Source organism: Portunus trituberculatus, chromosome 37 (genome assembly GCF_017591435.1).
Source record: "Portunus trituberculatus isolate SZX2019 chromosome 37, ASM1759143v1, whole genome shotgun sequence".
NCBI lineage: Eukaryota > Metazoa > Arthropoda > Malacostraca > Decapoda > Portunidae > Portunus > Portunus trituberculatus.
Window position 1 is genome coordinate 26,501,982 of NC_059291.1, and position 17,500 is coordinate 26,519,481.

Below are 17,500 nucleotides of genomic sequence, written 5' to 3' on the forward strand. Positions count from 1 at the left end.
TATTATTATTATTATTATTATTATTATTATTATTATTATTATTATTATATTATTATTATTATTATTATTATTATTATTATTATTTATTATTATTATTATTATTATTATTATTATTATTATTATTATTATTATTATTATTATTATTATTATTATTATTATTATTATTATTATTATTATTATTATTATTATTATTATTATTATTATTATTATTATCATTATTATTATTATTATTATTATTATTATTATTATTATTATTATTATTATTATTATTATTATTATCATATTATCATTATTCCTACTGTTATTATTATCATTATTTATTGTGATTTAATATTTTTTTTGTATTGTCCTTATTAGTATTGTTTTTATTGATCGTTATTTTCTTTTAGTTAGAAACATTTCCTCTTCTTCTCATTATGACTATTACCTTGACTTTTATCATTTTTTACTACTTCTACTATTTTCCTTAATTTCATTTAAATACCTTTTTTTTATTATTGTTATTATTATTTTTATGATCATTATTATTATATTCATTATTATCATTATTGTCATTAGTATTTTATTACAAATTTACTATCATTATTATTATTATCATCATCATTATTATTATTATTATTATTATTATTATTATTATTATTATTATTATTATTATCATTGTTATTATTGTTATTATTTCTCGAATATTATATTATTATATTACTATTATAATTGTCATTACCAATGTTTGCATTTTGTACGAGGCCTTAGCACTCAACTTCAATGGTGTCATTTTTTTTTTCTTGTTTTTCTTTGGGCCTGAAAAAGATCCTCGGCTCAACACACCTTTGTCCACTGATTAATCTATGTTATAATGTTAAGTTATGTAGTACATGTGGGCCAATAAATGTATCAGTATCTCTCTCTCTCTCTCTCTCTCTCTCTCTCTCTCTCTCTCTCTCTCTCTCTCTCTCTCTCTCTCTCTCTCTTCTTTATTACGATATTCATTTTCTCTTTATTCTTTCCTTTGCCTCTCTTTCCTTCACTACCTTATCTCCGTCCTCCTCCTCCTCCTTCTCCTCTTCCTCCTCCTCCACTTCTTCTTCTTCTTCTTCTTTTACTACTCTTACTACCTTCTCTTTCTCCTTCATCTTTTTTATATTCTTCTTCCTTCCTCGTCCTCTATTTTCGTCTTTGTTCGTCATCTTCCTTCTTCCTTCATATCTCTCTCTCTCTCTCTCTCTCTCTCTCTCTCTCTCTCTCTCTCTCTCTCTCTCTCTCTCCTTCCTTCCCTTCACCATATACCTCCTTTCCTCTTCTTACCTCCCTCCCTCCCTCCTTTCTTCCCTCCCTCCTTCCCTCCTTCCTTCTCTCCCTCCCTCCCTTCCTCTCCCTCTCTTCCCCTCTCTCCCCAAATAGTTAAGTGTTTAATGGAGGTATCCAATTCAGGGAAATTTCTCTTTTAAAGGGAAAAGGATTAGGAGGAGGAGGAGGAGGAGGAGGAGGAATACATAGGAATACATAGGAAAGACGAGTGACAGGAGGCCTTGCGACCTATAACGAGGTCACTCGTTTACTAAACTACACGTACAGAAGCTACATACTTAGTAGGAGGTAAGGATAGAACAGATGAAGCTCCTCCCCACCCACCAATCCCTCCGGCGTCACCCGGCAAGAAATAAGACGAAAAATACACCCCGACTGCTGAGAAGGACAATCGGGGAAATTTATACAGGAAAGATGGGAAAAAAAGAGAGTACTAATGGAACTACTACTATCGCTAAGAAAAGAGGTATCTAGTGTAACTACTACTATCGCTAAAAGAAAAAAAAATTATCGGAAACCATTTTCTTTATAAAACTTGTCTAATTTACTTTTGAACGTAGCTACCGTGTTAACTTGGACGACGGACGCTGGCAGCTTGTTCCAGTGTTCAACTATTCTTACGTTAAAAAAGTTTCTTCGCAAATCAGTATTAAATCGCTGTCCTTTAAGCTTCAAGCCGTTATTTCTCGTTACTGATTGCGAAAGCTCAAAAAGATTTTCATAATCGATCTTATCTATATTTTTAAGTATTTTAAACGTTTGAATGAGGTCACCTCGGATGCGACGATCTCTGAGGAGAACATGTCTAGTCTTTTGAGACGTTCTTCATATGACAGGCCACGTATTCCGGGGATTAGTTTCGTTGCTCGTCTTTGAACGCTCTCTAATTTATTAATGTCTTTTTGATAACATGGAGACCAGAACTGAACCGCGTATTCCAAATGTGGTCTCACTAATGATGTATAGAGACGCGTTATGACTTCAGGTGTTTTATAATCAAAATTACGCGCGATAAATCCTAAAACAGTGTTAGCTTTACGACTAGCGGCCGAACACTGTGCAGCACATTTTAAGTCATTTGTTATGAGTACTCCCAGGTCCTTTTCTTCAGTGACTTTAATTAAGTTACGTCCATGTAATTTGTAATTATTTTTCACATTGTTTAGGCCGATGTGCATTACTTTGCACTTATCTGCATTAAAATTTAATAGCCATTTTCGCTCCAGCTACTAAGGTTGTCTAAATCCCGCTGGATGGCATCACAATCGTCTCTTGTGCGTACTTTGCTACCTAGTTTAGTGTCGTCGGCGAATTTTGATATTTTTGATACGATGCCGCAGTCTAAATCATTTATGTATATCAAAAGAGCAATGGACCCAAAACTGAACCCTGGGGAACACCACTCGTAACTTGAAGCCAGTCGGAAGCTTCTCCGTTAATAACAACTCTTTGCTTTCTATTAGTTAGCCAACTATCAATCCATCCACACAACTGCTCTCCCATCCCGTGGGCTTTCAGTTTAATTAAGAGACGTTTGTGTGGGACTGTGTCAAAAGCTTTCCTGAAGTCAAGATAAATTATGTCGGATGGAGCTCTGTCATCATAATTAGAGAATATATCGTTGAAAAATTCTAGGAGATTCGTTAGGCATGATCTGTTGTTCCTGAAACCATGTTGTGAGTCTAATATCAATTTGTGGCTGTCTAGAAAGGAAATCATTTTGTCTCTAATTATTTTTTCTAGTATTTTTATAACTACCGAGGTGAGACTGATGGGCCTATAATTACCAGCATCACTTTTGTTGCCCTTCTTGAATATTGGCGTGACATTAGCGCATTTCCAGTGACTTGGTACTTTTCTTTCCTGCAACGATCTATTATAAAGTAATTTAAGAGGTAACACCAGCTGTTCTTGACATTCTCTTAATAGCCTCGTTGATAATCTATCAGCCCCTGTGCTCTTATTGGGGTCAAGGTTGCGCAGGTGTTTGGCTATATCGTCTTCGCTAATTTCGTCTATTATCAGCTTTTCATTTTCAGATCCTCTATACATGTTGATCGCGGTTGGCAAGGTCGAAAAGTCTTCTGTGATAAACACGCTGTGAAAAAGTTATTTAGGATTGTTGCCATGGCTTTACTATCACTCACAAGTGTGTTATTATTATCTTTTATCGGCCCAATTTTTTCTTTGACAGTCTTTTTACTACGAATGTATTGGAAAAACTTTTTAGGATTTGTTTTTGCTTGCCTTGATATATTTATTTCGAGATTGCGCTTCGACTTCCTTATCTCTCTCGCAACATCTTTTGGTGGTAATATAATTGCTGTAATCGGTATCCGATTTAGTTCGTTTATATTTAGCATATAAGCTCTTTTTCCTGGCGATGATGTGTTTTATAGTGTGTGTCATCCATTGGGGATTTTTTGTGCTATTTATTCGTTTTCTAACTTGTGGAATCCACTTACTTTCTGTTTCAAGGAGAATGTTAGTAAAGGCTGAACACATCTGCTCCATGTCTTTGTTTGCGAAGACTGTTTGCCAATTAATTCTTTGTAATTCTAATTTAAGTCTTAGCGTGTTACCTTTCTTATAGTTTGGGACTAAAAGTGCGTTTTCTTTTATGTCTACCTCGCAGTTAATATTACATCGTATAATTTTATGATCGCTGTTAGCTAAAACTTCACCCACTTCACAGGTATTTATCAAATCAGCGTCTGAGGCTTTAGGAGGAAGAGGAGGAGGAGGAGGAGGAGAATATTGAGAGGGATGAAAAGGAAAATCAAGAAAAAAAAAAACGAGGAAGAAGAAGAAGAAGAAGAAGAAGAAGAAGAAGAAGAAGAAGAAGAAGAAGAAGAAGAAGAAGAAGAAGAAGAAGAAGAAGAAGAAGAAGAAGAAGAAGAAGAAGAAGAAGAAGAAGAAGAAGAAGAAGAAGAAGAAGAAGAAGAAGAAGAAGAAGAAGAAGAAGAAGAAGAAGAAGAAGAAGAAGAAGAAGAAGAAGAAGAAGAAGAAGAAGAAGAAGAAGAAGAAGAAGAAGAAGAAGAAGAAGAAGAGTGGTGGTGAAAGAAGTGATGATAATCGCATTATTATTATTATTATTATTATTATTATTAGTAGTAGTAGTAGTAGTAGTAGTAGTAGTAGTAGTAGTAGTAGAAGTAGCAATAATAATAACAATAATAGCAGTAGTAGTAGTAGTAGTAGTAGTAGTAGTAGTAGTAGTAGTAGTAGTAGAAGTAGAACAGTAGCAGTAAAACAAAAAACAACAAAAATAACAACAACAAATACACTCGAAAACAAAAATCAAATAAAGTAAAATATAAATCTACCTACTAGTCTATTTAACAATCACCATAATCTATGAGAGAGAGAGAGAGAGAGAGAGAGAGAGAGAGGAGGAGGACGAGGAAAGGTCAAAACGTTGCGACCTCTTTAGTGTTGTACGGTTCATGGTCTCTCTCTCTCTCTCTCTCTCTCTCTCTCTCTCTCTCTCTCTCTCTCTCTCTCTGTCTGTCTGTCTCTCTCGTCACTTTACATAATGCATTTGACGTTTTTTAAAATGATAAAGATACCACCATCACCACCACCACCACCACCACCACCACCACCACCACCACCACCACCACCACCACCACACCACCAACAACAACAACAACAACAACAACAACAACAACAATTATAAAAAATAAATCATAATAATGACAATAGAAATGGTAATAATGATAATAATAATAATAATAATAATAATAATAATAATAATAATAATAATAATGTAATAGCAACAATGATAATAATAATAATAACAATAATAATGATAATAACAATAACAAAAATAATAATAATAACAAGTACAACAATGATAATTATTCCCTTTACTACCACAACCAAAAGTTTAATGAACAATTCATAACAATAATGAAAAAAGTAATATCTCTCATAGCGGGACAAGTTAAACAAACGAACAAAGTTAGCTGAAATATTACTGAGAGAGAGAGAGAGAGAGAGAGAGAGAGAGAGAGAGAGAGAGAGATTAACGTCATTTCTATTTCTTATGCATATTTCTATCATCCTTCAGTGTGTGTGTGTGTGTGTGTGTGTGTGTTCACTGTTTGATCTGCTGCAGTCTCTAACGAGACAGCCAGACGTTACCCTACTGAGCGAGCTCAGAGCTCATTATTTCCGATCTTGGGACAGGCCTGAGACCAGGCACACACCACACACCGGGACAACAAGGTCACAATTCCTCGATTTACATCCCGTACCTACTCACTGCTAGGTGAACAGGGGCTACACGTAAAAGGAGACATACCCAAATATCTCCACCCAGCCGGGGAATCGAACCCTGGTCCTCTGGCTTGTGAAGCCAGCGCTCTAACCACTGAGCTACCGTGTGTGTGTGTGTGTGTGTGTGTGTGTGTGTGTGTGTGTGTAATTCATCTCGGGCGCCTACTGATCACCCAGCCAGTCTTTCCCATTACGGAGCGAGCTCAGAGCTCATAGACCGATCTTCGGGTAGGACTGAGACCACAACACACTCCTCACACCGGGAAAGCGAGGCCACGACCCCTCGAGTTACATCCCGTACCTATTTACTGTTAAGTGAACAGGGGCCACACACTAAGAGGCTTGCCCATTTGCCTCGCTGCTCCCGAGACTCGAACCCGGTCCTCTCGATTGGGAGTCGAGCGTGCTAACCACTACACTACGCGGTGTGTGTGTGTGTGTGTGTGTGTGTGTGTGTGTGTGTGTGTGTGTGTGTGTGTATTCACAGTCGGATTTACAGACATATGATATATTTCCTCCCTCTTGGCCATTTCACTCCCTCACAGAATAGAAATCACAACATCGTTTTCAAGTCACCAAGTGCAAGTTGATGTAATGTAATGCAATGCTGATGACGTAGTTAGATGCAACAAGGTAGACACAGTAGACACAGTTGCATCTTACAACCAAAACAAACACAGAATATATACAGAAAAGAAACGAGCTTTAATGTCAGTGTTATAACGAGGAATGCTATGTCCTCTAGTATGGCCTTGGCTCATTCACTCGAAAAAAACCCTGTTCAAATGAGACCAATCACCATGATTTTCCAGACCATAATTCAATCAGAACGAGGCAGCCTTCCCTATCGCCTGTTGCTGATTTTTTTTTTTCTAATGCTTAAGTCCCATGTCTCACGATCGAATCGCTGTACTGTTGGGCTGAAGTGCTTTGTGTATAGGGGTGGTGGGGGGAATATCCTGGGCCAGATTTCTCCCTGGGAGTATCTTAGACGGGAGAAATGCAGACTGGTACACAGGGACTCGAACCCGGGCCTTTTCGGTTGTGAGTTGAGTGTGCTAACCACTACACTAGGCGATGTGTGTGTGTGTGTGTGTGTGTGTGTGTGTGTGTAATTCACTGTTTGATCTGCGGATAGGTCTGAGACCAGGCACACGCCACACACCGGGACAACAAGGTCACAACTCCTCGATTTACATCCCGTACCTACTCACTGCTAGGTGAACAGGGGCTACACGTGAAAGGAGACACACCCAAATATCTCCACCCGGCCGGGGAATCGAACCCCGGTCCTCTGGCTTGTGAAGCCAGCGCTCTAACCACTGAGCTACCGGGCCGGGTGTGTGTGTGTGTGTGTGTGTGTGTGTGTGTGTGTGTGTGTGTGTGTGTGTGTGTGTATTCTGTTTTTCCCTCTCTGATATATATTATTAATCTCTTATCTAGCTTTTGTTTTCCATTCATATTTAACTACATCCATTTTTCCTCTCTCTCTCTCTCTCTCTCTCTCTCTCTCTCTCTCTCTCTCTCTCTCTCTCTCTCTCTCTCTCTAGGACATGAAGAGAGGTGCAGATATGGAGATACATAGAGTCACATAGAAAATAGTCCATAAAAACAGACCTTGCCGTCCTCACGAGATGTCCTAACTACATAAGATGATTGCGAAAGTACAAGACAGCAAAGCATCAGCGCGATTTCCCATCCTTCATTCTCTCCGGCATACACTGTGCAGGAAAATAGGTCAGAACTAAATATTTTACAGGGTTAGAGGAGGAAAAATCTAAGGAATTTTTTTTAGGAAAGAATGAAAATAGATGGAATGAGATGCCCCATGAAAAAGAAAAAAATGATTCGTGAGACTTGAAGGATTTGCCGATAATTTTCCAACCGTTTCTTTGGTGTAATTTGAAAGATTTAACGTAAAAAATTACTGCAGTCGTTGTCATTAATGTTTTTCAAGATTTTAAACACTTGTAGTAAGTCGCTTCTTAGTCTTCTATTTGTTAATAGGAATAGATTGAATTCCTAAAGACGCTCTTCATATGATTTGTTTCTTAAACTTGTTATATTTTTTGTTAGTCTGCGCTGGACTCGTTCTAAGAGTAATTGGTCAATGTCTTGACAATAAAGGTGACACACTTGAACGTAATATTCCAAAAACGGACGGACCAAAGAGTTATACAAAATGAGAATTGTATCCTTACATTAAACTTTATACTAAAAAGTTTTCTGATTGACCCAGTTATTTCATTCGTTTTCTTAGCGACCTCTGGACATTGCTGGCTCGATAAAGATACTCCCAAGTCGATTTCGCTGTCTACATTTTTGTTGGCACCGTTTACTGTATAATTTGTTATCTCGTTTCGACACCCTACGTGCAGCACTTTGCACTTATCTGCCTCAACATTTATTTGCCAAGTTTGCCCTCACTTCAACAACTTCTCTAGATTGTTTCTTTGGACATCGAATTTTCGTAGGTGCACTTTCTTGGATTACTTTTAAGTATGTATCAGTAATAAAAATTTCCATTGAACATTAATATCTGTGATGTACGTAAGTTACTCCAATCGATTTGGTTAAACAGTGATTCAAGTTTACAAAAAAAAAATTGCTTTCTGTAGTCAGGGAATTGTTTTTGCTTTTATTTGTCTCGTTAGTCATAAAGTTTACAATGAAGGTGACTGTTCGGTAGTCGCTATTAGGAAGCTTCTTGCCGACTTTCAGACTTTCTACAAACTCCTCATTTGTAGCAAGCACGAGGTTGAGGACACGATTATCACGTCTTGGATTTTGCATAAATTGAGTGAGTGATCTTTCTTTGAAGTTATTATACCTACAGCTCGTGTCGGTGGTTTGAGGTGAGTGATTCATCCCACTTAGAGACCGGTAGATTTAAAGTCACCAAGTATTACAGCGTCGTGTGTCACTTATCTCGCTAATTTGATAGAAAATGTTTTAGTCGGTAAGCACTGTCTGGGCTGGCGGTCTGTACATAAGGGCTAGGGCTAGTTTTGTTCCGTGATTATTTTTAAAGATATAAAAAGAGCATCTACATTTGTAATAAGGAGCTTTGACAACACAACGGGTTCGAGACTGGCTTCGATGTAGAAAATTACCCCACCTCCATTTTCTTATTTACACGGCTTTTTTTTTCAAATTATACGTAAACGGGAATGTTATATTTAGCTAAATGGTCCCTGACTGACTGTAGGGCAGGAGGAAGAGGAGGAGGAGGAGGAGGAGGAGGAGGAGGAGGAGGAGGAGGAGGAGGAGGAGGAGGAGAAACAATAAAACCTGACAGAAAATATATTATAATAGCTCAAAAAGAATATCATTGAATAAGACATTTGATATGCATTATAAAGATCAACAGTAATTACTTAATAACACACACACACACACACACACACACACACACACACACACACACACACACACACACACACACACACACACACATACACACAAGAAAAAAAATATTATCAACATTCAAAATTAATTATAGAAAAATAAAAAAGATGAGAGAGAGAGAGAGAGAGAGAGAGAGAGAGAGAGAGAGAGAGAGAGAGAGAGAGAGGGAGAGAGAGAACGTTGGCTCTACAGCAGAGGTTCTCAAACTTTTTAGCTCGTTGACCCCCCAATGAAGTTTCAAATTTTCTATCGATCCCCTAGCTTTTAATTCAAGGGAAAAACACCGATGCCAAAATCAGTAGTGATGGTGGTAGTAGTAGTAGTAGTAGTAGTAGTAGTAGTAGTAGTAGTAGTAGTAGTAGTAGTAGTAGTACACAGTAAGAAAATATATCGAGGTGTACAAGTACCTACTTACCTTTTCTTCTTTCACTGTTGACATTACTAATGAGAAGGATGTGCCTGGTGGGCCCCAACAAGGGTGCTGATATTAGGGTGCAGGTTGATGAGAGAGAGAGAGAGAGAGAGAGAGAGAGAGAGAGAGAGAGAGAGAGAGAGAGAGAGAGAGAGAGAGAGAGAGAGAGAGAGAGAGAGAGAGAGAAATAGGTTGAAAGTAGTGTTGCCAGCGCTGATGAAATTTCTGAGGTTTACTGTAAAAACTTGACCTTATGTCTGGATTTAATAAATGAACATATTTCTTTTAGTCTAATGGTGTCTGATATCCTTCAAAATTTTACAAACTTTTATCAAAAATTTCAAATAGGAGGATTAAATGGTCCCTTTCAATCCAGCACTAAACATTCACCGACTCCCTGATTCTTCATCGACCTCCTGCTCTACAGTGATACCAGGAAGAGCATCGGCGAATAATACACAGTTACCAGAACAAAATAATAAGGGGAATAAATAGATAAATACATGAATAATGAGATAAAGAAATAAACAAATATATAAATGAATAGATAAATAAATAAATGAATAAACAAATGGTTGCAGCGTGTTAGATTTATGGATCAATTACAATTAATGAAAGGAAAAAATGTGTGCGTGCGTGCGTGTGTGTATGTGTATGCCTAAGTGGCTGTGTGTGTGTGTTTCACTGTTTGATCTGCTGCAGTCTCTGACGAGACAGCCAGACGTTACCCTACGGAACGAGCTCAGAGCTCATTATTTCCGATCTTCGGATAGGCCTGAGACCAGGCACACACCACACACCGGGACAACAAGGTCACAACTCCTCGATTTACATCCCGTACCTACTCACTGCTAGGTGAACAGGGGCTACACGTGAAAGGAGACACACCCAAATATATCCACCCGGCAGGGGAATCGAACCCCGGTCCTCTGGCTTGTGAAGCCAGCGCTCTAACCACTGAGCTACCGGGCGTGTGTGTGTGTGTGTGTGTGTGTGTGTGTGTGTGTGTGTGTGTGTGTGTGTGTGTGTTTATACAAGTAATCCATTTTTCATCAGCATTTCGTTCATCGACTATATTGATTTGGATGGCTGTTATAAATATTTCTCTCTCTCTCTCTCTCTCTCTCTCTCTCTCTCTCTCTCTCTCTGTTTTCTATCTTGTATAAATAGCCTGATCCCGATTTTCAAGTGTGCGTGCGTGCGTGTGTGTGTGTGTGTGTGTGTGTGTGTGTGTGTGTGTGTGTGTGTGTGTGTGTGTGTGTGTGTGTGTGTGTGTGTGTGTGTGTGTGTGTGTGTGTGAGAGAGAGAGAGAGAGAGAGAGAGAGAGAGAGAGAGAGAGAGAGAGAGAGAGAGAGAGAGAGAGAGAAATGCCTCTACCTGGACAACCTAATGAGAACTAACAGTAAAATGGCCCCAGTCTATGTTTAGTGCGACGAGGGGTATAGGATGACGGCAGGATGACCCCTCCACACACGGACGCAGGTATAGACAGTGAAATAAAGATACAACTGAAGGAATAAATACGTTGGCAGGCAAACAAACAAAGAAACCAATCAACAAATAAGCAAATAAGAAGATAAACGAACAAATGACATTATAAACATCAACAACAACAGCAACAACAACAACAACGACAACAAACACGCCAACAAAGATGACAAAATCCTCAGTGGAAAGAAAAAGAACAAACACACTCTGATATTCCCACAGTAAATGCTAGAATGAACGTTTCACAGTAATGGCAACAAAAGTACGGAGAAGAAAAAGAGAAGCGATAAAAAAGTCATTCTTCGTTGAAATATAATGAAAAAAAGAGAAAGTAATTCCAAATATATGTCAAAAAAAAAGAGGAAGACTTTTACTTTCTCACTCCCACTGTATATTCGAGTCAGTCCAACACAAACAATGGGAGGAAGAAAAATGGCAAGACAAACAGCAAATCATTCAACCAAAAATAATTAATAGAAAAAAAAACTATTCCATGATTTCCCAAAATAAACAATGGTAAGAAAAAAAAGAGAAGCGTTTTTTTTTTTCTCATTAAAACTAAATCTATACTAAAAGGAGGAAAACAAATAATCAAAACGGAATAAATAAAATATGATTGATCAACTGATAAAAACTCAAAATAACTATTTTTCAACACGGACACATAACCAATAGAGAAAGACGGACAGACACACAGATAGGCTGACGTGCAGATAGAGAGATGAATGTAGATATGTAGGTATATGGATAAATGAATAGATAGATAAGTAGATAGATGAACATAGATATATAGATAAATGAATACAGATAGATAGATAGATAGATAGATAGATAAATAGATTCATTACATGCATGCAAGCAAACATACATACAGACATGCACGCACACATACAGAGAATAGTTACATAAATAAGAAAAAAAAGCAAAATAAATAAAAAAAAGATACAAATACATAGATAAGTTTTCCACATCAACTTCTTTAACATTCCCAAAAGTTTTTAGAACATGAACAACAGACAACAATCTCAAAAAGAAAAGAAAAAACGTAAAAACTTCCAAGAATTCCTAATGTTAATCTTTTCACCATTCTCTCTCTCTCTCTCTCTCTCTCTCTCTCTCTCTCTCTCTCTCTCTCTCTCTCTCTCTCTCTCTCTATCTATCTATCTATCTATCTATCTTATGCTAACATCCAAACACTCACACTCCACTTCTTTAACAAACAAACACACAAAACAAAAATTCTAACAGAAATTTTAGCAATGCGTCAGTAATTCTCATGGCTAACAATATCCAAGTAAACAGTGAAGGCAGTCAAACAAAGAAACAGGTGAAGAAACAAGTAAAATAAAGAAGAAAGATAAATAACTAAATTTTAACAATGCCTCCAAAAATTTCTATCCCAAACAACAAGAAATAAACACAGAAGACAGCTGCTCAACACACACACACACACACACACACACACACACACACACACACACACACACACACACACACACACACACACTGTTTACCTTGCCGCAGCGTGCCAAACCCTCACTAATGAATCACAAACCCACAGGCAGGTCATAAATATTTACTAACAACACACCTTAAACACTCCACTCCTTCCTCCTTCCTCTTCCTTCCTCTCCCTCCTCCTCCTCCTCCTCCTCCTCCTCCTCCTCCTCCTCCTCCTCCTCCTCCTCCTCCTCCTCCTCTTCCTTCTCGTATCTAGGACAAGTTTGCATTATTTTTCACTCTGATTTCAGCCATTTTAGTAACTCTGCTCTCTAAGGGGATGAATATTTGCTCTAGCTCTCTATTGGTTAAAGTGTGAATCGTAGTGATGGTATGTGTGGTTTTTCAGTCTATTTAACTCTTTCACTGTGATATGCAACGTAAAAAGCAGCAAGATTTCAATAAACATCGACAAGGAAGATAAAAAAATGAGTTAATGTGATAAATGGGACCGCCGTGGTACAGTGGAACCATGCGTGCTTTGGGATCCAAGTGGTCTCCAAGCGCACGGGTTCGAATCCTGTCCACGGTCCGAGTGTAGGTTGGGCTTCCTCACTCGGGGCAACGGTTTCCTAGCGGGTGGGCTTTGAGATAGGGGGTACCCAAAAAGTATCCCCTTTAGCCCATAAATTCCCGTGAAAAACCCACATGGTATAAAAAAAAAATAAAAAAATGTTGCGGTTTGATGCTCAGAAGAGACTGTGAAGCAAGACCATACACAAAGACTTCCGAATGGTTAGCGATTAATAAAGACCTGATCAAATCGCAGGGAAAGTTTATTCATGCCACAGATTATGCAGCTCTTATCATGATTTATTTTGCATTTCATTTCTTTCCTTATTTTTTCCTGGTTTTCTTTCTAAAATAGAGAAAGATACTGGATATTTTTCTTTTACCTCAGCACTGGCCAGACAAAGGTGTGAGTTGTAGGAATGATATACTTCTCCTTTCATTCATTTAGATTCTACCTTAATGATAATGCAGGTCTTAGATGCATAAATTTGCACTTTACTTAATCTCTATAAATTGTACCTTTAAACTGCAGTAATGCTCTTAACCTCTTCAGTACTGAGACGCATTTTTACCTTGAATGTTTGGTGTGGTTAGACTGTTTTATTTGCATTAGTAAGGGTCTATGGAGATGGTCAGAAGATAAGTGGCCACGGTCTTCACTATTCTAATCCTTACACAAGTTTTTGAGGCTGTATAAAATCGCCAAATAGTAACCAAAATGAATATGAAAATGCGTCCTGGCACTGAAGGCGTTACACGAAAGAAAAATACTTCATAGTTTCAACTTCCGTGTTGGCCAAAGTGTGTGGATTGTAATGGGGATGTATATGACTTCCACATTATCTAAACGTCACTTTAATAACAAAATTGTTCATAAAAAGGGAGAAACACTTGATACTCTTAATCATGCAGTGGCTAGACAAGAGTGTTTAAGTTGTAATGGTGATATGCATGAGTTGTACCATTTTTTTAAACTTGATTTATGCTTCGCTTAATAAAAATGCTTCTATTCAATGGGAAAAGCACTTCATTATTTGTTTGAGTTCTGTATTGGTTAGACGAGTGTGTGGGTTGTAATGGTAATATACATGATTTGTACGATATTTCACTCCGTTTATATTTCGCTTCAATGAAAAATGTTTTATTTAATTGGAAAACACTTCATTGTACAAGTTTTATATTAACTAGACGAGTGTGCGGGTTGTAATGGTGATATACATGATTTGTGCGACATTTCACTCGGCTTATCCTTCGCTTCAATAAAATTTTTTCTATTTAATGAGAAAAGCACTTCATTGTTTGAGTTCTGCATTAGCTGGACGAGCGTGTGGGTTGTAACGGCTATATTCTTCATTCTAACCAGACGCCACCTTAATAAAGAAATTGCTTGTAAAGGAAAGAAAATATTTGACGCATTAATTTCTGCATTGGCCAGGCGAGTGTGTGGGTCGTGATGGAGAGAACACACACGATGAAGCTGTTTATTTCTGTGACGTTTTGACGAACAGCCTTTCCTCTATGGAAAACTGGAGAAAGAAAAGTCTGCACCTTTATCTTGCCTTCCCTCAACACCACCACCACCACCACCACCAGTCCAGACATACAGAGCACGTTTGTTGGGCAATGAGTCCTCAGGCGTACAGGTTGGAACTAGCCGCTGCCCGACCATATGGAGGGTCACTCAGAATAGATAAATAAGAATATAAGAAAATAGGTGAGCATAAAGACATGAAGATAGGAAACACAGGACCATTAGAAACATGATAAATAGACTAACATAAGAAAGCAAAGAAACGTAAAAACATGAAAAATAGGAAACATTTTTTTTTATTTATACCATGTGTTAAAGAGATATGAGAAATATATGAACACAAAAAGATTCTGGAACATAAAAAAGGAAATATAAAAGTATAACAAAACACAAGAAACATAAGAACGTAAGAAAATAGAAAAGCATAAGAACATAACAGGAAAATACGGGAACATTAAAAAGTAAGGCAATATAGGAGCACAAGAAACGCGGCGAACATAAGGACATAAGAAGTGGTACAATGGAACCAGGCGTGCTTTGGGGTCCGAGGGGTCTCCAAGCGCACGGGTTCGAATCCTGTCCACAGTCCGAGTGTAGATTGGACTTCCTCACTCGGGGCAACGGTTTCCTAGCGGGTGGGCTTTTGGATAGGAGGTACCCCAAAAAAGTACCTCCTTTAGTCCATAAATTCCCGTGAGAAGCCCACATGGTATAAATAAGAAAAAATTAAAAAAGAGTAACTACACGTGGCGGCAGTTCTTGCATGAAACATTTAACGTATACTGTAATTATCATCCACAAATTTGTCTTATCCTTCCAAATAAGAACATAATAAAATATGGAAACAAAAACCAATGAAAATAAGACTGCAAGGACTGCCTACGAGTGACAGTCCTTGCATGAAATCATATAACACATAATTATCATCCACAAATCTGTCTTACCTTTTCAGGCTCCCTAATGACTCACCACTAATTACCTGTTTACTGAGTCAATCCCGTTCATCCATCACTCTATTTCAGAACCGACTGCTTCTTATCTCCTTCTCAAGTCTAATTTTTACCAAGATCGAACCCGACTATTCGTATTTCTTTTTCGATCCTGATTACTGACCCTGAGAATCTTGAGTGACATCTTTGCCATTTCCAAGAGTGTGTTCTAACAGTCTTATAATCTTAGTACCTGCTTTCGTGTGTCTCATCATCTTCCTTCATTTATCCTATTTCTTACTTCCTTCTTCATTTCTTCATCCTTGTTATCTTCTTACATGTTTCTTTTCTACTTGGCTTTTGAGTTACCGCAACCGTTCCTCAAACCCAAAACTAAATATCTTCGGTGGTAGTAGCCCGGATGAATCATGGGAACTAAGATAATTAAGCGAAAAAAGAATCCAGTGGTCAATTCGTAACGGTATCGCTGCTTGTAAGATCCATGCAGTGTAATTCTTTTGTTAAATCTTCCGAGCAATGTGATGTAATGATTCACACGGAGTACATAAGCTAGCCAGTTTCATTTCTCTGCCGTCTTTAACCCCGTATTCAGAAACACCTTCTCCTTTCAATATGACAATTTTGTAAGGCCGCAGAAACAATTACCCGGGTTTTCTAGACAGTTTCTCCTATTACTAAACAAGAAATTTTGCTAATCTATCACCAGAACCATAATAACACTCTTAAAAATATGAGTATCTTCAACTGAAGATACAGTGGAACCATGCGTGCTTTGGGATCCAAGTGGTCTCCAGGCGCACGGGTTCGAATCCTGTCCACGGTCCGAGTGTAGGTTGGGCTTCCTCACTCGGGGCAACGGTTTCCTAGCGGGTAGGCTTTGAGATAGGGGTACCCAAAAAGTATCCCCTTTAGCCCATAAATTCCCGTGAAAAGCCCACATGGTATAAATAAAAAAAAAAAAAACTGAAAGAGCAAAGCGTTTCAGAATACAGGTGCCCAGTCATAACACACACACACACATACACACACACACAAAAAAGGACTAAAAAGGGATAAAAAATAATCGATCCTACCTACACAATAACCACAAAATAATAAAGCGAACGCAGACACGAACACAAAATAAAAGTAAACCATTCAATCCCACACACAAACACACACACATTTGGAGTCGCTTTGCTGCAGTATGGTGAGAGTAAAGGCACACACAGCACCACGTGACAAAGGGAAGGTGTTGGTTTTAGTGACACAGATAGCGCGGCAGCTTTTGTGAGGGAGGCGTGTAAGGCAAGGCTATTCTGAGGGATGGCAGTGAGGAGCTTTCTTCCATCCAGGGACATACGAAACAGAGAGAGAGAGAGAGAGAGAGAGAGAGAGAGAGAGAGAGAGAGAGAGAGAGAGAGAGAGAGAGAGAGAGAGAAAACAGAGTCAGAAAGGAAGAAAAGAGTGAGAGTGGGAAAAATAGAGGGAGAGAATGGTGTTTTCCTTCAGAGACAAAGGGAGAAAAAGGTTGAATGGGAAAGATGAACAGATGAAAAAGAATGAAAAAGGAGAAAAGGATGAGCGACAGATGTGAAACGCAGGAAAGAAACGGATAGAATAAAGGAAAGAAAAGAAGAAGGGAAAAAGAATGGAAAAGAGAAGGAAGAGAAATAAAGAGAAGAGAGAGAGAGAGAGAGAGAGAGAGAGAGAGAGAGAGAGAGAGAGAGAGAGAGAGAGAGAGAGAGAGAGAGAGAAGGGAAATTATATGGGAATTACTCGTTAAGTGTAGAAAGGAAATGAAGGGAAGAGGAGGAGGAGAAAGAGGAGGAGGAGGAGGAGGAGGAGGAGGAGGAGGAGGAGGAGGAGGAGGAGGAGGAGGAGGAGGAGGAGGAGGAGGAGGAGGAGGAGGAGGAGGAGGAGGCTGAGCTATGGGAAAGGAATGAAATGGGGGAATTGATGGCGAGGTGATGAGAGAGAGAGAGAGAGAGAGAGAGAGAGAGAGAGAGAGAGCGCAAAGAGTCGAGTCAACAGAGAGAGGGTCGAGGCGTCTGTGTTTACTCTCCCTGACACATCCACTCTCTTCTCTCTCTCTCTCTCTCTCTCTCTCTCTCTCTCTCTCTCTCTCTGACT

At 38.5% G+C, this 17,500-nt stretch overlaps 1 protein-coding gene and 1 non-coding gene across 4 annotated transcripts in view; both read right to left on the minus strand.

Annotated features, from left to right (window-relative positions):
* LOC123514189 (probable G-protein coupled receptor 158) overlaps window positions 1-17,500 on the minus strand; it is a 187,670-nt gene that overhangs the window by 87,814 nt on the left and 82,356 nt on the right. The window lies entirely within an intron of this gene.
* Window positions 5,943-6,010, minus strand: Trnag-ccc. The gene has a single exon. It is a non-coding gene; the product is annotated as a tRNA-Gly (tRNA).